This window comes from Sus scrofa, chromosome 4 (assembly GCF_054392235.1).
Source record: "Sus scrofa isolate SSC_HxYL_T2T_F1_AM1 chromosome 4, Sscrofa_HxYL_maternal_Yorkshire_Landrace_v2.0, whole genome shotgun sequence".
Taxonomy (NCBI): Eukaryota; Metazoa; Chordata; class Mammalia; order Artiodactyla; family Suidae; genus Sus; species Sus scrofa.
In genome coordinates, this window is record NC_139386.1 from 72,723 (window position 1) to 97,713 (window position 24,991).

General features: G+C 52.3%; 1 long non-coding RNA gene across 3 annotated transcripts in view; it reads left to right on the forward strand.

Moving 5' to 3' along the window:
- Positions 1-24,991, forward strand: part of LOC110255343 (uncharacterized) — a 63,756-nt gene that overhangs the window by 27,101 nt on the left and 11,664 nt on the right. For 2 of the 3 annotated variants that reach the window (XR_014843300.1, XR_014843301.1), the window contains exon 2: positions 24,754-24,837. This is a non-coding gene — a long non-coding RNA (uncharacterized LOC110255343). Of the gene's footprint in view, positions 1-368; positions 436-545; positions 608-24,753; positions 24,838-24,991 lie in introns of all 3 variants that reach the window. The other variant, XR_014843302.1, reaches the window with a different exon arrangement.

The window sequence follows — 24,991 nt, forward strand, 5'->3', positions numbered from 1 at the left end:
GGAGAGCTGGGTTGCTGGTCATAAATAAAGAGTGAGTGTAAAAGCCGATGTCTTTTAGAGTGCAGGCTGTCTTTATGCCAAAGCCCTCTCTCTAGAGGGTGTTCTGCAAAATTCCATAGTTGTTCCTCCATCTGAGCCTTGCTCTCCTTTTGAGCCCTAGTGAGGAAACATCTTTCCTGAAGCTAGGTGACACAAAATAAGGGCTGGCAATGAGGGTGGGGGGTGGAAAACAATACAAAGCAAGTTTCCTGGCTCAAAATGTGCTCCCCTGATGGATTCAAGGGAGTGCTGACAGACAGGGCACGGGGAGGCATATAGGAGGCTTAGAGAAATTCCATGCTTCATAAGGCCTTTGATTTTTCTGTAAGAAAGAGACAGGAGGAGGAGGACAAAATTGAGCTCACAGGTTCTCAAGAGCTGCGCCAGTGGGACCAGGTGAGTCAGGAGGAAGAAATTTGGGATGAGACTGGCTGGGAGTGGAAATGGCCACTGGAGGACGAGGAACCCTGACATACCCAGCTGCTGTTTGGTTTTGGCACTTTCAGGGTCAGAGATGGGGTTGGAAGTGGCACTTGCAGCACCCTGAGGATGTGCCCAGCAAGGAAAGGTGAGTTACAGGTTGCTTTCGACTCTTGGGTCCCAAACAGGTCCTCTGAGAGTGGGTGCATCATTCTTCTTTCATGACTAGTGGTCACTTGCATAGGGGGTCACAGAGGCCTAAGACCAGATGACTTGACAGGCTACCTGGGAGGGGGAGAGTCTGAATGCCTTTGGGTTCTCTAGCGGTAGGACCTTGAATCAACGTTTGGTTTGAGCCTTGGGCATGTCCGTTTTCAAGAACTGGGATTTGGTCAGTGTGGAATCTGCAAGCAGTGCTCGTGAACCTGAATGGAGCGTGCAGAGGTGATGTCTTACACCCTCGGGTGTAACGTAAGACACAGACCTCAGGAAGGAGCACATCCTCGCCAGCCGAAAACATCACTTCTACACACTCCTTTTCTCCTTTTCTTTTACCTGAGTCACTGCATCCTATCAGATGCCCCCGAGGAATGATCCACAGATAGAACTAGATCGAGTAGATTAAGGCAAGCAGACGAATGTCCAGGTGGTGAGTTAACCTCATGTGTGACTGGCCAGTGGGTGCAGGGTAGTGATGTTGGGTAGGGAGGAGGAGGGAATGCCCTGGGTGACTTTGAGAGGGACCTTTGGCCTCTGTAAGGAACCAGTGGTAATTAGAGTGAGAGCAGGAGAATATTCAGCCATCAGGGGAACAAGGGGAGAGCAGTCCATTCATGGCTTTGGTCAGGAGGCAGGAGGAAGGGCTCTGAGCCGTCATTTGAGAGAATGGCCACCAGAGGGTGGCAGAGCACCAACAGAGCCGAGCAGCTGCTTGGCATTGGCAAATCCCAGCCCAGAGGTGAGGTTGGAGTTGGGGACGGTGGATCCCACAGGGACGTACTTGTGAGGAGGGCTAGCTTACAGATGCCCTCTTACTCTCACCTCTGACCTTGTCCTCCCTATCCCATCTGGGTGTCACCTTCAGACAGCTTGGGTAGCTTAAAGTCCTGATGATTTGACACGCTGTCAAGAGTTCTGACTGACTTAGGATTCCACAGAGGCAGACATCCAAGCCCAAAGGGCATGGGATTGAACACTGGGCTTGCGGTGTTCCTGTATCAGGCTTGCCTGCTGTTTGGCATCTGGACAACCAGGCAGGTGAATGTGAATGGCGAGTGCAAAAGCAGAGGTTCCTTGGTCAGCAGGTTGCAACCATCACAGAGACTCAACTCTTGAGTGGTCTCTGAAAAGTTTCTTCTTTTCCTTCCATCTGAGCCTCTCCCCTCCTCTCATCCACCCCTTAGGGGGAAAATCTGACCTCAATCCAGGTCCCAGAAATGAAGAGAGGGAGGCTGATACATTGAAATCGGTCACTTGATTTGCAGTGGGTTCAGCTCAATGACTTAGAGGAGTGGGGAAGGATTGGTAGGAGTGAGCGCCATGGCTGACTTTGAGAAAAAAAAATAACCCCATGGAAGGCGCTTGGTTGTTCACAGAGTGAGAGGAGGGATTAAATCAAATATCGGGTGCACAGGCCCACAGCAGTCCATCCAAGGGTTCTGAAGTTCAGGAGGCAGAAGGCAGGGCTCTGAGTTGTCATGAGAGAGAATGACCGCCAGAGGGCACCAAAGAGCATGTCAAGCCCAGCATCTGCTTGGCACTGGTTTTCCCAGGCCAGAGATGGAGTTTGATTTGGGGGGGGGGGGGGTGGATCCCCCCCACCTCCAGGACATGACTTGCGAAGAGTGCTAAGTTACAGGTCGCCTCTGACTCTCATGTCTAAATTAATTCACATGATAAGAAGGACCTTGCCCTGCCCTTCCTATCCGGGGTCTCTTTCAGACAGCTGGGTAGCCTAAAGTGAAGGTGATTGGACAGGCTGTCTAGAGTTCTGACTGCCTTCAGATTCTGCAGAGGCTGCCTCTGAGACCAAAGGGCATGGGATCGAATCCTGGGCTTGAAGTGTTTTGGTGTGGAACATGCATCCATGTCACTGGGCCTCTGGACAGCTGGGAGGGTGGTTGTGAATGGAGAGTGCAAAAGCAGCTGTCCCTTGGTCTGCAGGTTGCATCCATCCCAGAGGCTCCTCTCTTGAGGGTTCTCTGAAATTTTTCTTCCTTTCCTTTCATCTGAGCCTTTAATGCCCTCTCATTCACCCCTGACAGGGAAAATCTTACCTCAAGCCAAGTCCGAGAAGTGAAGAGAGGGAGGTTTATTCATTGAAATCTGCCCCCCAGATTGGAGTGGTTTCCACCCAGTGACTTAGAGACGTAAGGAGGGATTTGGAGGAGTGAGCACCAAGGCTGACTGAGAGAAAAATAAGCCCCCGGAAGGTGCTTGGTGGTTCTTAGTGTGAAAGGAGGGATTACATTGACCACTGGGTGCACAAGCCCAGTGCAGTCCAAGCAGGGCTCTGTTCAGGAGACAGGCTGTGAGTCATCTTTAGAGACATGGCTGCCAGAGGGCTCGGGAATGCCAGCCAAGTCCAGTACCAGCTTGGTAGTGGCACTTCCAGGTTCAGAGATGGGGTTTGAGATGGGAATGGGTGGATCCCGCAGGAGGTGTCTGTTGGAAAGGTGTTACTTACAGGCTGCAGATAACTCCTCGGTCCCAATTGGCTCACCCAGTAAAAGGAAAATCATGCTGCCTTTCAAATAGCTGGGTCACCTTTAGTTGGCTCAGCCAAACAAAGCCCGCGTTATTGGATGTGCCTCCAGGGTTCAGGCAGCCCTGGGGTTCTCCAGAGGTAGAACTATGAGCACTCTGGTAGGTGGCTGGAGTACTGGGCATACAGTTTTCCAGAGTTCTGGGGTTCGGCCTCAAGAGAGCTGGGCTCCTGCTCGTCAATGAAGAGTGAGTGTAAAGGCCAACCTCTTTTGGAGGGAGGCTGACTTTATGCCAGAGCCCTCTCTTTTGAGGGTGTTCTGCAAAGCTCCTTAGTTTGTCTTCCATCTGAGCCTCTCCTTCCTTTTAAGCACCACTGAGGGAACATCTTACCTGAAGCCAGGTGACCCAGAATAAGGGCTGGCAAGGCAGGGTGGGGTGGGTAAGTAATGTAGAGCCAGCTGCCTGACACCAAGTGTGCTCCCCTGATGGACTCAAAGGAGTCCTGACAGATAGGGAGCAGGGAGGCATATGGAGGACTTGGAGGGAGAAATGACAAACTCCATAAGGCCTGTGGTTTTTCTGAGAGAGACCGAGAGAGACAGAGCCTGAGGGAGAGAGAGAGACCAAATCAGGCTCCCAGGTGTTCAAGAGCAGTGCCAAGAGACCCGGACGGGGTCAGGAGGCAGACGTTTGGGACGAGACTGGCTGGGGTGGTAATGGCCTCTGGAAGATGAGGAGCTATGACATCCCCAGCTGCTGTTTGGTGTTGGCACTACCAGGCTCAGAAATGGGGTTGCAGGTGGCACTGGTGGCAGCCTGAGGATATGCCCAGTGAGGAAATTAGAGTTATGGGTCACTTCTGACCCTGTGACCCCAAACACCTCCCCTGTGAGTGGGTGCGTAGTTCTACCTTCATGACCAGGGGGTTATCTGCACAGGGGTAATGGCGCCCTAAGACCAGATGATTTGACAGACTATCTGGGGTTGGGGATGATCTGAAAGCCTTTGTTTTCTCCAGAGGTACAAGCCTGAATCCACATGTTTCAAGCCTTGGGCATGTCCATTTAAGAGAAGGGGTTTTTGTTGGGGGTGGCATCTGGAAAGCAGTGCCTGTGGACCTGAATTGAGTGTGTAGAAGCAGGATCTTTGGCTGCCCAGGATATGCTGTTCCTGAGAGCTATGTCTCAAATTCCTTCCTGGAATTCCTTTTCTTCCTTACCTACCTGAGCCACCGCTTCCTGTGAGTTACCCAGGAGGAATGAACCATAGCTAGAACTGCATCGCATGTATTAAGGCAGGTAGATGAATTTTCAGTTGGTGAGCTGACTTGAAGTGGGGCAGGCTGGTGGACATAGCATAGTGGTGTTGGACAGGGGGGAGGAGGGAGCGTCCTGGGAGACTTTGAGAGACACATCTGGCCTCCTGTTAGGCACAGGGTGGTACTTAGAGTGACAGGAGGAGGGAGCTCAGCCATCGGGTGAACAAGGTGACTGTGGTGCATCACAGAGGAATGGCTGTGAGTTGTTATTTGAGAGGTTGGCTGTCAGGGGGTGAGAGAAAACATGCAGAGCCCAGGAGCTGCTTGGCATTGGCATATCCCAGGCAAGAGTTGGCGTTCCAGTTGGGAGTGGTGGGTCCCACAGGACATGCCCTGCGTGAGGGTCTACTTTGCAGGTTGACTCTACCTCTTGGATCTAAATTAACTCACCTGATAGGAAGGAGCTTGTCCTGCCCTTCCCATCTGAGGGTCACTTTCCAACAGCTCAGGTAGACTAAAGTCCCGATGATTGGACAGGCTCTGAAGAGTTCTGACTGCCTTTGGATTCTACAGAAGCTTACATCTCAGCCCAAAGGCATGGGATTGAATACTGGGCTTGCAGTGATTTTGCAGATCAGACTTGAATGGTGTTCAGCCTCTGGAGAGCTGGGCAGGTGGTGGTGAATGGAGAGCGCAAATGCGGCGGTTCCTTGGTTGGCAGGTTGAATCCATCCCAGAGATTCATCTCTTGAGGGTTATCTGAAAATTTCTTCTTTTCCTCAATCCCCCCTCCTCCCATTCCCCCCGAGTGTGAACATCTTACCTCTTGCCAAGGCAAAGAGATGATGAGGGGAGGAGTCTTCACTGAAGTCCTGTCACCTGGTTTGGAGTGGGTTTGGCTCAAGGACTGAGAGGCGTGGGGAGGGTGTGAGTGCCATGGCTGACTGTAAGAGAAAAACAACCCCCCAGAAGGTGCTTGCTTGTTCTTAGAGGGGAATGAGTGATTAAATCTGCCAAGGGGTACAGGAGCCAAGGGCAGTCCATCCAGGGGGTCCGTTCAGAAAGCAGGAGGCAGGGCTGTGAGTTGTCATTAGAAAGAATGTCTGCCAGAAGCTCCTGTTGTGGTGCAGTGAAGATGAATCCAGCTAGGAACCGTGAGGTTGCAGGTTTGATCCCTGGCCTCACTCAGTGGGTTAAGGATCCAGCGTTGCTGACAGCTGTGGTGTAGTTATTGCTCAGATCTGATGTGGCTGTGGCGTAGGCCAGCAGCTGCAGCTCTAATTGGACCCCTAGCCTGGGAACCTCCATATGTTGCAGGTGCGGCCCTAAAAAGCCAAAAAAAAAAAAAAAAAAAAAGGCAAGAAAGAATGTCCACCAGAGGGTGCTGAAATGTGGTCCAAGCCCAGAAGCAGCTTGATAGTGGTACCTCCAGGCTTAGAGTTGGGGTTTGAGATGGGGGTGGGTGGATCCCCCAGGAGGTGTCCATTGAAACGGGGTTACTTACAGGCTGCAGCTGACACGCCAGTCTGAATTGGTACACACAGGAAAGGATTCTGCCTTCCAAGTATCAGGGTCACCTTCAGTTGGCTCAGCTAGCCCAAAGCCCACATTGTTAGACGGGTCTGCAGAGTCCAGATGGCTGAGCAAGAACTCTCAGCACGCAGGCAGCTGGCTGGAGTATTGGGCATGCAGTTTTTCAGAGTCGGTGGTTTGGCCTCTGGAGAGCTGGGCTGCTGCTGGTCATCAATGAAGGGTGAGTGTAAAACTGATGTCTTACCTGGCAGGCAGTCTTTATGCCAAGACGTCCCTCTTGAGGGTTTTCTTCAAAGTTCCTCAAATTTTCCTCCATCTGAGCCTCTCCTTCCTTTCAAGAACCACTGAGGGAACATGTTACCTGCAGCCAGGTGACACAGACTAAGGGCTGGTGAAGTGGGGTGGGGAACTAAATAAAAGCCTATTGCCTGACACAGAGTTTGTTCCCCTGATGGACTCAAGGGTTTCTGAGAGATGGGAGCAGGCAAGCCCATGGAAGACTTAGAGGAGAAATACCACCCTCCACATGCTCTTTTATTTTTCCGAGAGAGAGAGAAGGACTAGATCTGGCTCACAGATGCTCAAGAGCATTGCCAGTGGAACAAGGTGGGGTCAGGAGGCAGCAGTTTGGGATGAGACTGGCTGAAGTGGTAATGGCCTCTAGAGGATGAGGAGCTATGACATGCCCAGCTGCTGTTTGGTGCTGGCACTACCAGGCTCAGAGAGGTGGTTATATGTGGTGCTGATGGCAGCCTGAGGATGTGCCCAGTGAGGAAATTTGAGGTATGGGTTCTTTCTGGCTCTCAGCTCCCAAACACATCTCCTGGGAGAGGGTGTGTATTTCTTCCTTCATGACTAGGGGTCATTTGCAAAGGGGTCACCAAGTCCTAAGACCAGATGATTTGACAGGCTATCCGGGCTGGGGCAGGTTTGGGGGGGGGGGGGTCTGAAAGCCTTTGGGTTCTCCATTGGTATAACCCTGAATCCACAGGTATTTTGTTTGAGCCTTGGGCATGTTCATTTAGGATAGTGGTGCTTTTGTCCTAGGTGACATCCAGAAAGCAGTGCTTGTGGACCTGAGTGGAATGTGTAGAAGCAGCATTTTGGTTGGCCAGTATATGGTACTTCCTGGGATCTAAGTCCCAAATTCCTCCCTAGAGTCCTTTTCTTCTTCTTTCTGTTTTCTTTTGTCTTTTTGCCATTTCTTGAGCCACTCCCACAGCATATGGAGGTTCTCAGGCTTAGGGGTCTAATCGGAACTGTAGCTGCCGGCCTATGCCAGAGCCACAGCAACGCGGGATCTGAGCCGTGTCTGCAACCTACACCACAGCTCACAGCAATGCCGGATCCTTAACCCACTGAGCAAGGTCAGGGATTGAACCCACAACCTAATGGTTCCTAGTCGGATTTGTTAACCACTGAGCCACAACGGGGACTCCCTTTTCTTCTTTTTCTACCTGAGCCATGGCCTCCTGTAAGTGACCCCCAAGGACAATCCATAGAGAGAACTACGTTGTGTGTATCAATGCAGGCGGATGAGTGTCCAGCCTGTGAGCTGACGTGAAATGAGATCCACTGGTGGATGTAGGGTAGTTTTGTGGCATAGAGAAGAGGATGGAGAGTCCGGGGAGGCTTTGAGAAAGGCATCTGGCCTTCTGTAAATCACAGAGAGGTATTTAGAGTGAGAGTAGTAGGAATTCTGCCATCAGGTGAACAAAACAAGCACGGTGCACCCATGGCCCTAGTCAGGAAGCAGGAGGGCTCTGAGATGCTATTCAAGAGAATGGCCGCCAGAGGGCGACAGAGCTCGAGAGCTGCTTGGTATGGGGGGATCCCAGGCCAGAGGTGGGGTTTGAGTTGGGATGGTGGATCCCCCTGGGATATGCATGGAGAGGAGGGCATGTCCTGCCTTTAATTCCTTCACATCTGTGGGTCGCTTTCCAACAGCTCTAGTAGACAAATGTCCAAATGATTGGCGAGACTGCTAAGTGTTCTGACTGACTTCAGATTCTGCAGAAGCTAACACCTGATCCCAAAATGTGTGGGATTGAATACTGGGCTTGCAGGGCCCCCAGATTAGGCATGCACGGTGTTTGACCTCTGGAAAGCTGGAGGGTGTTCATGAATGGAACCCTCAAAAGCAATGCTTCTTTGGTCGTCAGGTTGGGTCCCCAGAGACAGGTCTCTTGAGGGTTCTCTGAAAATTTTCCTTTTTTTGTCCATCTGAGCCTCTCCCCTCCTCTCATTCCCCCCTGAGGGGAACATCTTACCTCTGGCCAAGTCCCAGAAATGATGAGTGGGACACAGATTCATTGAAATCTGGTCACCAGGAGTTCCCGTTGTGGCGCAGTGGTTAACGTATCCGACTAGGAACCATGAGGTTGCGGGTTTGATCCCTGCCCTTGCTCAGTGGGTTAACGATCCGGCGTTGCCATGAGCTGTGGTGTAGGTTGCAGATGTGGCTCGGATCCCGAGTTGCTGTGGCTCTGGCATAGGCCGGTGGCTACAGCTCCGACTGGACCCCTAGCCTGGGAACCTCCATATGCCACGGGAGCGGCCCAAAGAAATAGCAAAAAGACAAAACAAAACAAAAGAAATCTGGTCACCAGATTGGATGGGTTCGACTCAAGGATTTAAAGCAGTGGGGAAAGATTGGGAGGAGTGAGTGCCATGGCTCACTTTGAGGGAAAAATCACCCCCTGTATGGTGCTGGCTTGTTCTTCAAGTGAGAAGAGGGAGTAAAAGGACCATCAAATGCACTAGCCCAGGGCAACCCATCCAGGGGGTCTGTTCATGGGGCAGGAGGCAGGGCTGTGAGTTGTCCTTCAGAGAATAGCCACCAAGGAGGCCAAAGTATGGTCCAAGCCTAGGAGCTGCTTGGTAGTGGTGCCTCCAGGCTCAGAGATGGGGTTTGAGGTGGGAATGGGTGGATCCCCCAGGAGGGGTCCATCGAAAAGCCTTACTGAAAGGGCCAGAACACTCTCCAGTCCAATTTGGCTCACCTGGTAAAAGGGAATGTGTTCTGCCTTCCAAATATCAGGGTCACCTTCAGTCGACTCAGTTACCCCAAAGCCCACTTTATTGTACACGGCCTCAGGGTTCATACAGCCTCGTGGTTCTCCAGAAGTAGAGCTGTGAACACACAGGCAGCTGGCTGGAGTATTGGGCATGCAGTTTTCCATAGTCCAGGGTTTTGACCTGTGGTGAGCTGGGCTGCTGGTCATCAATGAAGGATGAGTGTAAAAGCTGACAGCTTGAGGTGGGCAGGCTGTCTTTATGCAGGGACCCTCTCTCTCTTGGGTGTATCTGCAAAATTCCTTAGATCTTCCTCCATCTGAACCTCTCCCTCCTTTCGAGCACCACCAAGGGAACGCATTACCTGAAACCAGGTGACACAAAATATGGGCTGGCCAAGCCTGGTGTAATGGGGAACAATGTAAAACCAGTTGCCTGATTTGAAGTATGTTCTGCTGATGGACTCAAAGAGCTGACAGACAGGGAACAGGGTTTCAGGTTAAAGATTTAGAGAGAAAAATACCACCCTCCATCAAGACTTAGATTGTTGGGGGGGGGGCAGGCACCAAATACGGCTCCCAGGTGCTCAAGAGCAGTGCCAACAGAACTGGGTGTGCTCAGGAAGGAGAAGTTTGACATGTGAGTGGATGAGAGTGGTTCTGGCCACTAGAGGACAAGGAGCTATGACATGCCCAGCTTCTGTTCCGCGTTGACAATGGCAGGCTCAGGGATGGGTTTGGAGGTGGCGCTGGTGGCAGACCAAGGATGTGCCCAGCGAGAAAAGTCAAGTTACAGGTTGCTTGTGACCCTCGGGTCCCCAAAACTTCCCCTGTGAGTGGGTGCATACTTCTTCCTACATGACTAAGTGGTCTTTTCCTTGGGGATCATGGAGACTGATCTACAGAAGATTTGATAGCCTGTCTGGACCGGGAGGCATCGGTGGTCAGAAAGACTTTGGGTTCTCCAGCAGAATAACCCTGAATCCACAGGCACTTGGTTTGAGCCTTGGGCATGTCCATTTAGGAGAATGGGGCTTTTGTCGGGGTGCATCTGGAAAGCAGTGCTTGGGGACCTGAGTGGAGTGTGTAGAAACAGCATTTCTGGCTGGCCAGGTTGTGCTCCTTCCCAGGTCTAAGTCTCAAACTCCTCCCTAGAGTTCCTTTTTTCCTTTTCCCCCTGAGCCTCAGCATCCTGTAAGTTACCCATGAGGAATGAAACATAATGAGAACTAAGTCGCAGGTATTAAGACAGGAGGATGACTGTAAAGCTGGTGGGCTGACTTGAAGTGGGATTGGCCGGTGGACATAGGGTGGTGGTGTTGGATAGGGAGGAGGAGGGGAGACTTTCAGAGAGACTTCTAGGCATCTGTAAGGCACATGGGGGGGTTTCTTAGAGTGAGAGTAGGAGGGAGTTTGGCCTTCAGGTGAACAAGGTGAGTGCGGTGCATCCATGGTTTGCTCAGAAGGAACAAACTCTGAGTTGTTATTAGAGATATTGGCCGCCAGAGGGCGATGGAGCACAAGCAGAGCCCCGCCGCTATTTGTCATGGGAGAATCTGAACCAGGAGGTTGGGGGTGGTGGATCCTCACGAGACATGCCTTCTGAGGAGGCCTGGGTTACAGATTGCCTCTGACTCTCGGGTCTAAATTAACTCACCTGAATGAAAGACCTTCCCTTCCCATCTGTGGGTCGCATTCAGACAGCTTGGGCAGCCTAAAGTCCAGATGATTGGACAGGCTGTCTAGAGTTCTGACTGCCTTTGGATTCTACAGAGGATGTATCTGAGACAAAAGGGCATGGAATTGAATACTGGCTTGCAGGTTGCGCTGATGAGGCTTGCACGGTGTTTGTCCACTGGGCAGGTGTATGAATGAAGGGTGCAAAAGCAGCGGTTCCTTGCTTGGGCCCCAGGTTGCATTTGCCCCAGAGACTGGTCTCTTGAGGGTTTTCGGAAAAGATTCTTCCTTTTTTCCGTCTGAGCCTCTCCTATCTTCTCTTTCCCCCTGAGTGGAAAATCTTACATCTGGCCAAGTCCCAGAAAAGAAGATTGTGAAGCTGATTCATTGAAATCTGGTCACATGATTTGAAGGATGTTCGACTCAAGGAATTTGAGGAGAGGAAAGGATTAAGAGGAGGGAGTGCCATGGCTGATTCTGAGAGAATAATTCTCCCCCCCCCCCCCAGAATGTGTTTGGTTGTTCTAAGAGTTACAGGGGGAATTAAATCTACTATTGGTTGGTTGCACAAGCCAAATGCAGTCCAACCAGGGGCTCTGTTCAGAAGGAAGGAGGCAGGGCTGTGAGTTGTCATTACAGAGAAATGCCACCAGAGGGCGCTGAAGGGAGGTCCAAGTCCAAGAGCTGCCTGGTGGTGGCACCTCCAGGTTCAGAGATGGGGTTCAAGATGGGGATGGGTGAATCACGTAGGAGGTGTCCATCAAAAAGTGGCTACGTACAGGCCACAGCTGACTCTCCAGTCTGAATTGGATCACCTAGTAAAAGGGAAAGTGTTATGTCTTAAAAATATCAGGGTACTAAGTTCCCATCATGGCTCAGCAGTTAAAGAATCTGACTAGGAGTTTCCATCGTGGCGCAGTGGTTAACGAATCTGACTAGGAACCATGAGGTTGGGGGTTCGGTCCCTGCCCTTGCTCAGTGGGTTAACGATCCGGCGTTGCCGTGAGCTGTGGTGTAAGTTGCAGACGCGGCTCAGATCCCGCGTTGCTGTGGCTCTGGCGTAGGCCGGTGGCTACAGCTCTGATTGGACCCCTAGCCTGGGAACCTCCATATGCCGCGGGAGCAGCCCAAGAAATAGCAAAAAGACAAAAAAAAAAAAATCCCTCTTAAAAAAAAAAAAAAAGAATCTGACTAGCATCCATGAGGATGCAGGTTCAGTCCCTGACCTTGCTCAGTGGGTTAGGGATCTGGTGATGCCATGAGCTGGGGGGGTAGGTCAAATATGTGGTTCAGATCCTGCGTTGCTGTGGATGTGGCATAGGCCGGCAGCTACAGCTCCGATTTGACCCCTAGCCTGGGAACCTCCATATGCCACAGGTGTGGCCATAAAAAGCAAAAAAACAAAAAACAAAAAAACAAAAACAGGAGTTCCCATCATGGCTCAGTGGTTAACAAATCTGACTAGGAACCATGAGGTTGTGGGTTCAATCCATGACCTTGCTCAGTGGGTTAAAGATCCGGCATTGCTGTGAGCTGTGGTATAGGTTGCAGACACAGCTCGGATCCCGCATTGCTGTGGCTCTGGCGTAGGCCGGCAGCTACAGTTCCGATTAGACCCCTAGCCTGGGAACCTCCATATGCTGCGAGAGCGGCCCAAGAAAATGGCAAAAAAAAGACAAAAATTAAAAACAAAAAACAAACAAACAAAACAAAAATGGAGGTAACTTTGTCGACTCAGCTAGCCTAAAGCCCACATTATTGGATGGGCCATCAGGGTTCACACATGCTTTAGGTTCTCCAAATGTAGAACTCTGATCACGCAGGCAGCTGCTTGGAGTACTGGGCGTGTAGTTTTCCAGAGTCCGGGGGTTGCCCTCTGGAGAGCTGGGCTGCTGATGAGTGAAAAGTGAGTATAAAAGCCCACATCTTTTGGAGGGAGGTGTCTTCATGCAGGATCCCTCTTTCTTGAGGGTGTTCTGCCATGTTCCTTAGTTTTTCCACCATCTGAGCCTCTCCTGCCTTTCGAGCACCACTGAGGGAACGTCTCACCTGAAGCAGGTGACACAGTACAATGACTGGTGAAGCAGATGTTCTGGGAAGTAATGTAAAGCCATTGCCTGACTTGAAATGTGTTCCCCTGATGGGCTCAAGGGAATGCTGACAGATTGGGAGCAGGGAGGCACAAGGAAGACTTAGTGAAATACCACCCTCCATAAGGCCTTGATGATTCTGAGAGAGTGAAGCAACAGGAGGACCAAGCCAGGCTCCCAGGTGCTCAAGAGCAGTGCCAACAGAACCGGGTCTGGTCAGGAGGCAGAAGTTTGGGATGGGAATAGCTGGGAGTGGGAATAGCCACTAGAGGTCGAGGAGCTCCGACATACCGAGATGCTGCTTAGTGTTGGCATTTCCGGGGTTAGAGGTGGGGTTGGAGGTGGTGCTGGCAGCAACCCGAGGACCTCCCAGTGAAGAAAGTTGAGTCACATCTGCTTCGGACTCTCAGGTCCCAAACACATCCCCTGGGGGTGGCTGCGTAGTTCTTCCATCATGACCAGGTGGTCATTTCCACAGGGGTCACGGAGCCCTAAGTGCTGATGATTTGACCGTCTATCTGGGGAGCGGGTGTGATTGGACCAATAGCCTTTGGTTTCTCCAACAGTATAACCCTGAATCCACAGGCACTTGGTTTGAGCCTTGGGCATGTCTGATTTGGAGAATGGGGCTTTGGTTGGGGGTGGCACCTGGAAAGCAGTGCTTGAGGACATGAATGGAGAGGTGTAGAAGCGGCATTTTTGGCTGTGCAGGATGTGCTCTTTCCTGGGTCTAAGTCTCAAATTCCTCCATATGGTTCCTATTTTTTTTCTAACTGAGCCATGGCTTGCTAAAAGTCATCCACGAAAATGAACAATGGCAAGGAATAGGTTGCGTGTATTCAGGAAGCCAGATGTATTTACAGGTGGTGAGCTGAACTGAAGTGGGATCAGCCGGATGACATGGGGTAGTGGTGATGGGCAGGGAGGAGGAGGGAGAGTCACAGGAGACTTTGAGAGAGACCTCTGGCCCCTGTAAGGCACCCAGTTATACTTAGAAGGAGGGTAGGAGGGAGATGCGCCCTCAGGTGAACAAGGGTAGTGCGGTGCCAACATGGCTTTGGTCAGGATACAGGATTAAGGGCTCTGAATTTTTATTCAACAATTCATCACCAGAGGGTGAAGAGGCACTGACAGAGCCCAGCAGCTGCTTGGCATTGGCGAATCCCAGCCCAGAGGTGGGGTTTGAGTTGGAGGAGGTGGATCCCCCTGAGGCACGTATCGCAAGGAGGGCCAGGTTAAGTTTACCGCTGACTCTCAAGTCTAAGTTAACTAACCTGGTTGGAAGGACTTGTCCTGCCCTTTCCACCTGTGGGTGGCTTTCAGACAGCTCTGTAGCCAGATGATCCCCCAGGAAATGTCCATTAAAAAGTGGTCACATACAGGCCACAGCTGACCCTCGAGTCTCAATTAGAACACCTGGTAAAAGAGAAAGTGTTCTGCCTTCCAAATATCAGGGTCACCTTCAGTCGACCCATGCAGCCCAAAGCCCACGTTGTAGGACAGGCCATTGGGGTTCATATGGCCTTGGGGTTCTCCAGAAGTAGAACTCTGAGCATGCAGGCACATGGCTGGATTACTGGACATGCAGATTCCCAGAGTCCAGGGGTCTGGAGAGCTGGGCTGCTGGTCATCACTGAAGAGTGAGTGTACAGCCAATGTCTTGTGGCGGGCAGGCTGTCTTTTTGCAGGAGCCCTCTCCCAAGGGTGTTCTGCAATGCGCCTTACTTTTTCTCCATCTTACCCAAAGCCAGGTGACACAAAACAAAGGCTGGAGATGTGGGGTGTTGTGGGGAATAATGCAAAGGCAGCTGCCTGACTCCAAGTGTGTTTCCTTGATGGACTCATAGGTGTGATGACACACAGGGAGCCAGGAGGCATATGGAGGACTCAGAATTACCACCTCCATAAGGCCTTAGATGATTCTGAGAGAGTGAACCAGACAGGAGGACCAACGCTGGCTTATAGGTACACAAAAACTGTGCCAACAGAACCAGGTGTGGTCAGGAGGCAGAGTGTGGGACAAGAGTGGTAATGGCCACTAGAGGAAGAGGAGCCCAAACATACTGAGATGCTGTTACGTGTTGGCATCTTGAGCATAGGAAATGTGGTTGGAGTGGGCACTGGTGGCACTGGAGGACATGCCCAGTGAGGTCAGTTGAGTTACATGTTGCTTCTGACTCTCGGGTCCCAAACACATGTCCTGGGAGTGGGCGCACGTAGTTCCTGCTTCATGACTAGGGATCATTTCCACGGGGATCACGGAGCCCTAAGTACTGATGATTTGACAGGCTCTCTGGGGCCGGGGGGGAGCGGGGTCTTACAGCCTCTGGGTTCTGCAGCATTAAAACCCAGAATTCACAGGTACTTGGTTTGAGCCTCGCATATGTCCCTTTACCAAAATGGGGCTTGGTCAGAGGTGGCATCTGGAAAGCAGCACTTGAGGACCTGAATGGAGTGTGTAGAAGCGGCATCTTGGGCTGGCCAGGATGTGCTCCTTCCTGGGATTTAAGTCTCAAATTATTCCCTAGAGTTTCTTTTTTTTCTTTGTCTACCTGCCCCACTGCTTCCTGCAACTTATTCCTGAGGAACTAACCAGAGTGTGTACTAGGTCACATGTATTAATGCAGGCTTATGGATTTCCAGCTGTTGAGCTGACTTGAAGTGGGATCGGCCAATAATGTAGGGTAGTGGGTTGGATAGGCCGGATGATGGAGAGTCCCAGGAGACTTTGAGAGAGACTTCTGGCCTCTGTAAGGCACAAGGTGGAACTTAGGATGAGAGCAGGAGGGAGTTCGGCCTTCAGCTGAAGGAGGAGGGTGCAGTGCATCCACGGCTTTGGGCAGGACGCAGGAGGAAGGGCTCTGAGTTGTTATTTGAGGGGTTGGCCATCAGAGGGCGACAGAGCACTGACAGGGCCCAGCAGCTGCTTGGCATTGGCAAATCCCAGCCCAGAGGTGAGGTTGGAATTGGGTGAAGTGGATCCCCATGGGACATGCCTTGGCAGGAGGGCTAGGTTACAGGTCTAAATTAACTCACCTGATAGGAAGGACTTGTCCTGCTCTTATCATCTGTGGGTCACTTTCAGACAGCTGGTGGAGCCTAAATTCCAGATGATTGGACAGGCCGTCTAAAGTTCTGATGGCCTTCAGCTTCTGCAGAGGCTGACATCTCAGCAGAAAGGCATGAGACGGAGGACTATGCTTTCAGTGCTCCCAATCAGGCTTCTGCAGGCTTTGTCCTCAGGACAGCTGGGCGGGGGCTCAGGAATTGAATGCACTAAAGCTTCCTTTATCAGCCCACAGGCTGCATTCATCCCAGAGACGGGTCTCTTGAGGATTCTCTGAAAAATTTCTTCTTTTCCTTTGTTCAGAGCCTCTTCCCTCCTCTAATTCCCCCCGGAGGGGAAAATCAAACCTCTGGCCAAAACCCGCAAATGAAGAGTGGGGAACAGGATTCATTGAAATTCTGTCACCAGATTTGGATGGGTTCGACTCAAGGACTTAGACGAGTGGGGAAGGATTAGGAGGAGTGAGTGCCATAGCTGACTTCGACAGAATATTAATGCGCCTAGAATGAGCTTGATTGTTCTTAGAGTGAGAGGAGGGATTAAATCAACTATTTGGAGCACAAGCCAAGGGCATTCTTTCCTGTTCAGGAAGCTGGAGGCAGGGCTGTGAGTTGTCATTAGACAGAATGGCCACCAGAGGACGCCAAAACACACTTCAAGCCCAGCCGAGGCTTGGTAGTATCACCTCTGGGTTCAAAGATGGGTTTCAAGTTGGGGATGGGAGGATCCCCCAGGAGATGTCCTTCGAAAGGAGGTTACATACAGGCCTCAGGTGACTCTCCCGTCTGAACTGGCACACCCGGTAAAAGGGAACATGTTCTGCCCTCCAAATGTCATGGTCAGGTTCAGTCGACTCAGCTAACCCAAAGCCCACATCATTGTATGTGCCACTGGGGTCCACAGGGCCTTGGGGTTCTCCAGAAGTAGGAGTGTTAGCACGCAGGTGGCTGGCTGGGGTTTGGGGCCTGCAGTTTTCCAGGGTCCAGGGCTAGGCCTCTGGAGAGCTGGGCTGCTGGTCGTCAATGAAGAGTGTGCGTGAAAGCTGACCCTTGTGGCGGGCGGGCTGTCCTTATACAGGAGCCCTCTCTCTTGGGGGTGCGCTGCATTGTTCCTTAGATCTTCCTCCGTCTGTGCCTCTCCTGCCTTTCAAGCACCACTGAGGGCACATCTTACCTGAAGCAGGTGACACAGAATAAAGGCTGGTGAAGCGGGGCAGGGTGGGTGAATCAGGATGCCTGACTCGAAGTGTGTTCCCCTGATGGATTCAAAGGAGGGCTGACACACAGGGAGCAGGGAGGCATGTGGAGGACTTGGGGAAACACTGTCCTCCACAGGCCTCAGAGTCTGAGAGAGACGGGAGGACAGCACCAGGCTCCCAGGTGCTTAAGGGCAGTGCCCGCAGAACCAGGTGGTGTCAGGAGACAGAGGTGTGGGACGAGACTGGCCAGGAGTCGTGATGGCCACTAGAGGACGAGGATCCTGACACACCCAGCGGCTTGGCATTGGCACGTCCCAGCGCAGAGGTGCAGTTCAAGCCGGTGGTTTGGGTCCCTCTGGTGTCTGCCTTATGAGGGGGGCTAGGTTATAGGTCACCTCTCACTGTCGGGTCTAAATTAATTCACCTGATAGGAAGGACCTTATCTCTGGGTCACTTTCAGACAGCTCAGGGAGCTTGGAGTCCAGATGACTGGACATGCTGTCAAGAATTCTGACTGGGGAGTTCCCGTCGTGGCGCAGTGGTTAACGTATCCGACTAGGAACCATGAGGTTGCGGGTTCGGTCCCTGCCCTGGCTCAGTGGGTTAACGATCCAGCGTTGCCGTGAGCTGTGGTGTAGGTTGCAGATGTGGCTCGGATCCCGAGTTGCTGTGGCTCTGGCGTAGGCCGGTGGCTACAGCTCTGATTGGACCCCTAGCCTGGGAACCTCCATATGCCACGGGAGCGGCCCAAAGAAATAGAAAAAAAAAAAAAAAAAGAATTCTGACTGGGAGTTCCCATCATGGAGCAGTGGAAATGAATCTGACTAGGAATCATGAGGTTTTGGGTTCAGTTCCTGGCCTTGCTCAGTGGGTTAAGGATCCGGCATTGCCTTGAGCTATGGTGTAGGTTGCAGACGCAGCTCAGATCTGGCATTGCTGTGGCTGTGGTGTAGGCCGGCAGCTACAGCTCCAATTTGACCCCTAGCCTGGGAACCGCCATATGCCACAGGTGCAGCCCATAAAAAAAAAGGAAAAAAAAAAAAAAACAAAGAATTCTGACTGCCTTCAGGGAGTTCCCATCATGCTCAGCAATTAGTGAACCCAGCTAGCATCCATGAGGACGTGGGTTCAATCCCTGTCCTCCCTCAGTGGTTTAAGGATCCAGCTTTGCCATGAGATGCAGTGTAGGTTGCAGACATGGTTCAGATCCTGCACTGCTGTTGCTCTGGTGTAGGCCAGTGGCTACAGCTCCAATTGGACCCCTAGCCTGGGAACGTCCATAAAAGAATTCTGATTGCTTTCAGATTCTGCAGAGGCAGACATCAGAGCCCAAAAAGCGTTTGACTGAATACTGGCCCTGCAGGGTTCCCAGATCTGGTTTGCACTGCTTTTGGCATCTGGGCAGCTTGGCAGTCCTCATGAGTGAGGAGAGCAAAGGCAACAGTTCCTTGGTAGCAGTTTGCATCCATCCCAGTGCCTTGTCTCTTGAAGGCTCTCTGAAAATTTTCTTCTTTTCCTTCCATCTGAGCCTCTCCCCTCCTTTCACCCCTGGTGAAAATTCTTACCTCAAGCCAAGACACAGAAATCAAGAGCGGGGTGCTGTTTCATTTAAGTCTGGTCACCTGTTTGGCTTGGGTTCACCTCTTTTACTGCGTCTGGTGTGGGATATAGGGAGGAGTGTGTGTCATTGTTTTACTTGGAGAGAGAAACACCCACCTCTCAAAGGGCTTTGCTTGTTCACTTCATTGTGTAAGAAGGGGCAGATCCCACCTGCCCCTCCCTAGACACACCTCCAGACTCTGATACCAGGTTGAAGATGGAACTGCCTGGATCTGCCCAGAGTTGTGAAGTTGTTTAAAGAGACTCTGACTCCCCCCATTCCCCACCAGCTGCCTCGCCTCAGGCACAGGACACACTCTTGCCTTCAAATCTGATGGGCCTTTCTAGTCTCCTTGGGTGGCCCAAGTGCCAGAGGGTTGACACATTCCCTGGGGTCAGACTGTCCTTTGTTTTTAATGTTGGGCAGGGCTCTGGACCTAGAAACACCTGTCTTGAACCTTGGGCTTGCAATTTGCTAACCTCTGACTTGTGTGGGTTGTCATTTGGAAAAGGGGTCTGTTGGGAGTTCCCATTGTGGCACAGCAGAAACGAATCTGACTAGTATCCATGAGGATGCAGGTTCCATCCCTGGCCCCACTCAGTGGGTTAAAGGATCCGGCATTGCTCTGAGCCGTGGTGTAGGCCAGCAGCCATTGCTCCATTTTGACCCCTAGCCTGGGAACTTCCATATGACCCTGCAGCTCTAAAAGGGGAAAAAAAGAAAGGAAAAGAAAAGGGGTCTGTTCTTCATGAACGGAGCGTGGAAACCTCCTGATAGATTGGTGGTCGGCTTTGAGTCCCTGTGGGTTTTTTCTCTCAGGTGTCCTCCCCAAGTGTCCTGCTTCCCTTCCCATCTGAGCCTCTTCCTCCTCTACCGGAACCCTGTTAGTGGGACCCATCTGAAAACCTGTAACATGCGTGGGGGTGGAGGTTTACTGATTTAAGTCTGGCTCAAGGGCCTAAAGGGTGCTGATTGTTTTAAATCCTCCTCACAGGATTGAAAATGCGGGGCCTCTGACAGATTTCAGGTAGTGGGTGGTCTAGGGTGGGGCGTGCTGGGAGACGTCGAGAAAGTCATGACTCCGTCTGTAGGGCATTTCCTTGGGTTGAGAGGGAGATCTGGAACCAAATCCAGCTGGGGGACATCCAAGGCCAGGGCAGCCCCAGAGGGGCTGAGCTTGAAGGGCTGAGAGTTGGTGTTAGAGTAGATGGTCACCAGGTGGCACCAGAGCACAGGCAGAGCCTCCTGCACCTCCCTGGCTGCATCTCCAGGCTCAAAGATGGGGTGAAAGTTGGGTGCCTAGAGTGTGGGGCTAATTTCAGGGCACCTATGATTTTCTGGACCAATTGGTGAAACTCAGGAAGGAAAAATAAGTGTGTCTTCAGCATCAGATTGGCTATTCCAACCTGGTCAGATAGCCCAAGGGCCAGAGAGTTTTCCAAGGTCTCTGGGGTCAGACCAGCCTTTGTTTTTCAAGAGGTAGGACTCCGGACCCACCAATCTCTGTCTTGCATCCTGGAATTATCATTTTCAAGTCACTGGCTTCTGTAAAGTTGTCATGTGGAAAAGGGGCTGGTAGTCCTGAATGGAGCTTGTAAATGTTGTGATGATTGTAGTAGCTGGCAGTTTGAATCACTGTGCTTTTTCACTCAAGACATTATCCCAAACTTCCTTCTTCTATTTCCCCCTGAGCCTTTTTTTTTTTTTTTCCTGACCTCTAACCTCTGTCAGGGAGCAGATTTTAAGGCAGGTTTCATGAAGGAAAGCTGATTGACTTAAAGAAAGTGCTCAAGACCCGGTGGTCGGGGAGGCAGAGGGTTTTGAGGTATTGCAGTTGGTTCCATTGGGGTGAGCGCTCTAGGAGACTTTGAGAAATACCCCCAGTCTGCAGAGTAAGTCGTGGCACTTAAATGTGAGGAGGAAGACTTCAAGCTGGCAGGTGCCTAAGGCCAGTGCCCTCTTGGGGGCTGCTGAGGGAAACAGGAAGCGTGAAGAGTTGTCATTAGAGGGGCCTGCCGCCAGATGGCGCTAGAGCACAGGCAGATCCCATCTGCAGCTCCCTGTCCACACCTCTAGGCTCAGAGGTGGGCTTGAATTCGGGTTGGTAAGTACCCCAGGACATGCCCAGAGAGTTGGGGTTAATTCCAAGGTGCCTCTGACACTCTGTCCTAAATTGCTTCACCTCAGGAAGGGGAAATACGTGTCTTGAGAGACAAGGTACCTAGATTGGCACAGGTGCCACAAAAAAATGTGCCCTTTTAACATGCTCCGTTCACAAACATCCACATTTTTTTTCCCTTTTTTTTTAGGGAGGTGCCCAGCGTCTTGGGGTTGGTTACAGGGTGACTCTGACCCTCTGGCCTAAATTGCCTAACCTCAGGGAGGGGACAGGCCTGTGCCTTCAGCATCTGATGGGCATGTCAAGCCCAGTCAGGCAGCCCAATTTGACAAATTCTCTGGGGTCAGATTGGTTTTTCTTTCTCAAAAGGCAGGACTCTGGATTTGACATGTCTGTCTGAATCTTGGGCTTGCAGTTTTCAAGCCTCGAGCCTCCATGATGTTGTTACATTAAAAAAAATTTTTTTCAGGAGTTACCACCTTGGTGCAGCAGAAACGAATCCAACTAGGAACCATGAGGTTGCTGGTTCTATCCCTGGCCTCGCTCTGTGGGTTAAGGGTCCGGTGTTGCTGTGACCTGTGCTGTAGGTCACAGACACAGCTTGGATCCTGTGTTGCTGTGGCATAGGCAGCAGCTGTAGCTGCAGCTGGACCCCTAGCCTGGGAATCTCCATATGCTGCGGGTGTAGCCCTGAAAAAAAGGGGGGGAAATGTGGATGTTTGTGAACGGAACATGTTAAAAGGGCACATTTTTTGTGGCACCTGTGCCAATCTAGGTACCTTGTCTCTCAAGAGTTCTACCTGCGTTTCTAACTGTGCTTCCATCTGAGCTTTTTTCCCCGTGTCTAAGCGGGTTTCCGGGAGCCGCCCTGAGCGCAGGGGTTGAAATAAACAAGGCTCTCGGGAACCGGGAGGCGGGGAGTCTCACGCTTGGGGCGGAGGCGGCCGAGGTGAGCGCTCTGGGCGCCTGTGAGAAGGGAAGGCCCCGGCTGCTGGGCAGTCCTTGCGCTAAAGGGGAGGAGAAAGGACCTCCAGCTGGCATGGGTCCGAGGCCAGCACGTCCTGCTGAGCCGCCGAGGGAATGAGAGGCGAGGGCTGCGAGCTGTTGTTGGAAGGAAACGCAACCTTTGTTTTCTCAGAGGCAGAACTCTGGACACGCAAATATCTGTCTTGAGTCTCGGACGTACAGGTTCCGAGCCGCCGGCCTCCTGAGGTCCTCCGGTGTGAAAGGGGCGGGTGCTCGGGGCGGCTGGAGGAGCCCTGGGTCTCTTCCTCAAGGCGTCTCCCCAAACCTCACTTTCCATCTGAGCCTTTTTTTTTTTTTCTGGCCTCTACCTCTGTATCGCAAGGAGCCGACTTGAAGGCAGGTCTTGCGAATGAAAGCGGATTGATTTAAAGACTCAAGACGCAGTGGGTGGGGAGGCGGAGAGTTTGAATGTCCGGGGATCGGGTAGGCTGCGTGCGGGAGACTGAGAAGGACCCAGTGTCTGGGGTACTTCACTGTGCTGGGTGGCTGAGGAGCAGTGAAATCAAGCGGCCAGGGCCCAAGGAGAGGGTAGCTGCAGGGGCTGCTGAGGGAACCGGGAGGAAGGGCTGAGGGATGGGGTCAGAGCAGATGGTCACCAGGCCGCACGGAGCCCCGGCGGAGACCCTCTGCCGCTGCCTGGCAGCACATTCGAATAGGCTCAGAGCCCGAGTGGAAGAAGGAATGTGGGAGCACTCAGCACAGGCTCATCGATTTGGGGGTGGTTGGGGTGCCTCCAACACTCTGACCCAAATGGCCTCACCTCAGGGAGGGGACTTAACACCTTCAGCATCTGATGGGCGTTTCCAGCCTGCCTGGGTGGCCCAGCTGCGGGAGAGTTTGACAGGTTCTCTGGGGATGGATTGCTTTCTGTTTCTCAGAGGCAGGACTCTGGACGGGAAATGTCTGTCTTGAATCTTGGCCCCGCCCCCCACCCAGGTCATTGTCATGCGTCAAAGGGGCTGATGGTCGGGAAGGGAGCGTCTAACAGTGGTGCTGGTTCCACTGGGCGACTGTGCAATTCGCTAGGCTTTGCGCTGCAAGACCCCTCCCCCAAATTCCCTCCTCTCTTTCCTTTGGGGCCTCGTTTTCCTGTCCCCAAGCCCTGTTTCAGGGAGCAGACTTAAAGGTCTCGGGAATTAAAGTAGGGTAATTAAAAGGATTTTAATGCATTAAGTTGGGGTGGGGGGGGTGCGTGCTGGGAGTCTTTAAGAGAATTGCCCCTCTTTCTGGGCACTTCACTTGGCTTAGAAGGTGAGGAGGAATTCTATCAAGCTGGCAGTTGCCCAAGGCCAGGAGAGCCCTGGGGGGCTGCTGAGGGAAACCGGAGGAAAGGCTGAGAGTCAGTGTTAGAGGAGACGGCCTCCGGAAGGGGCCAGAGCACAGACAAAGCCCATCTGAAGCCCCCTGGCTGCACCTCCAGGCTACGAGGTGGTGCCAAGAGGGGTTAGTGGGAGTCCTAGGATGTGTTAAGATGGCTCACAGGGCGCTATTGACTCTCTGGCACAAATTGACTCGCATCAGGGAGCAGAAAGATGTTTGCTTTCTGCATCTGATGGGTAGTTCCATCCAGCTCTGGCTGCCCAGGGGCCAGAGAGGTGGACACATTCTCTGGGGTTGGTTTGCTCTTAGTTTCTCAGGGGGCAGGGACACTGGACCCACAATATCTGCTTGAATCTTGGCCTCACAATTACCAATCCTGCAGCTTCTGTAAAGTCATCACATGTCCAACGGGGCTGGTGGTCATGAAGGGAGCTTGTGAAAGTGGTGCTATTTTGAGGGGGCAGACAGGAATCCCTGGGCTTTATCTTTCAGGAGTTCTCCCCAGATTCTTTCTTCCCCTTCCATCTGAACCTCTATGTCCTGTCTGCAATCGCTGTTTCAAGGAGCAGAACTAAGGGAAGGGCCTGAGAGGGAAGGCAGCTGGGACTGATTTAAAGAAGGCTCTCGGTACCCAATGGTGGGGATGCAGAGGTTTTTATGTATTGGGGTGGGGTAAGTTGGGGTGAGCACTCGGGGACACTGTGAGAGGGAAATACCTCAGCATCTAGGGCATTCATTCGGCTCAGCAGCTGAGGAGAAATGAAATCGAGCAGCTCAGGCCCAAGGCCCGGGTAGCTTCTAGGGCGGCTGAGAAACAGGAGGAAGGGCTGAGAGACGGTGTTAGATGAAGGTCGCCAGGCTGAACCCCAGCCCAGGCAGAGCCCCTGGCAGACGCCTGGCTGAGACTCCAGGCTCAGAGGTGCAGTTGAGGGAGGACTGTGGGACCCTCAGCACATGCTCAGAGGCTTGGGCTGGAAACAGGGAGCCTCTACGGCTCTGGCCAAACGGACTCACCTCAGGGCAGGGACACAGCTGTGCCCTCAGCATCTGGCGGGCATGTCAGCCAGATTGGTGCCCCAGGGCCAGAGTGTGACAGGCTCCCTGGGTCAGCTGGCCCTGTTGCTCCAGAGGCAGACCCTTGGGTCCAGAAACAACAGGGCTAAAGATGGGGCTTTGCCGTTTGAAGCACTGGTCTTGGGCACAGACCAGCGTGAGTGTCCTCTGCTCCTTCCTCTCAGCGAACTGAACACCCAAGAAGAGAGGGCGTGATGTCAGCCCGGTTTCAGAAACCTGAACATTCGAGATTCAAGCCAGGTATTTGCTTGTCCCCTCAGAGAGCCTGTCAAATTTTCTGGTCATTTATCAGAGAAACACGCTGAATTTGAGCCAAAGATGTGTGAGCAATTATGCCAGTATCCTGAGGTGAAAGAAATTGGCCAGATGATAAGAGGCGCCCTGTAACCCCATCTCAGCCCCGAGCACTTCCATGGGGTCTCGTCATACAATCGGCAACCATGTATTTCAGCCTGAAGGAGTGGAGGGTCTCCGGGGTTCTCCAGAGCCCTTTAACCAGAATGCGCTGCTCTAACAGCAACTCGGAGCCCTGACAGCCTCCCACGTCAGAAGTCCGCTCTGCAGGGCCCGGGGGCACTGCCAGTGTGATTTCCTTCCTCCTCTCCCTTTCAGCGCCCAGAAACACGCTACGGGCTGGGGTGTGACAATCTCAGAGCCGGAACTCACCCCACACCCTGAAATCAACAACCCCACTTGGTAAGTCCTATGAGCAGCCCCTGATCAGTCAGCACCCTTCAAGCCTAGGACCCAGCATGAACCCAAGGACCATGCAGCCTTTGTAAAAGTTACCTGGTTTTAGGTAACCTCCCTGCAGCAGGTGTCTGGCGGAGGAGGGAGAGGATCAGGTGGG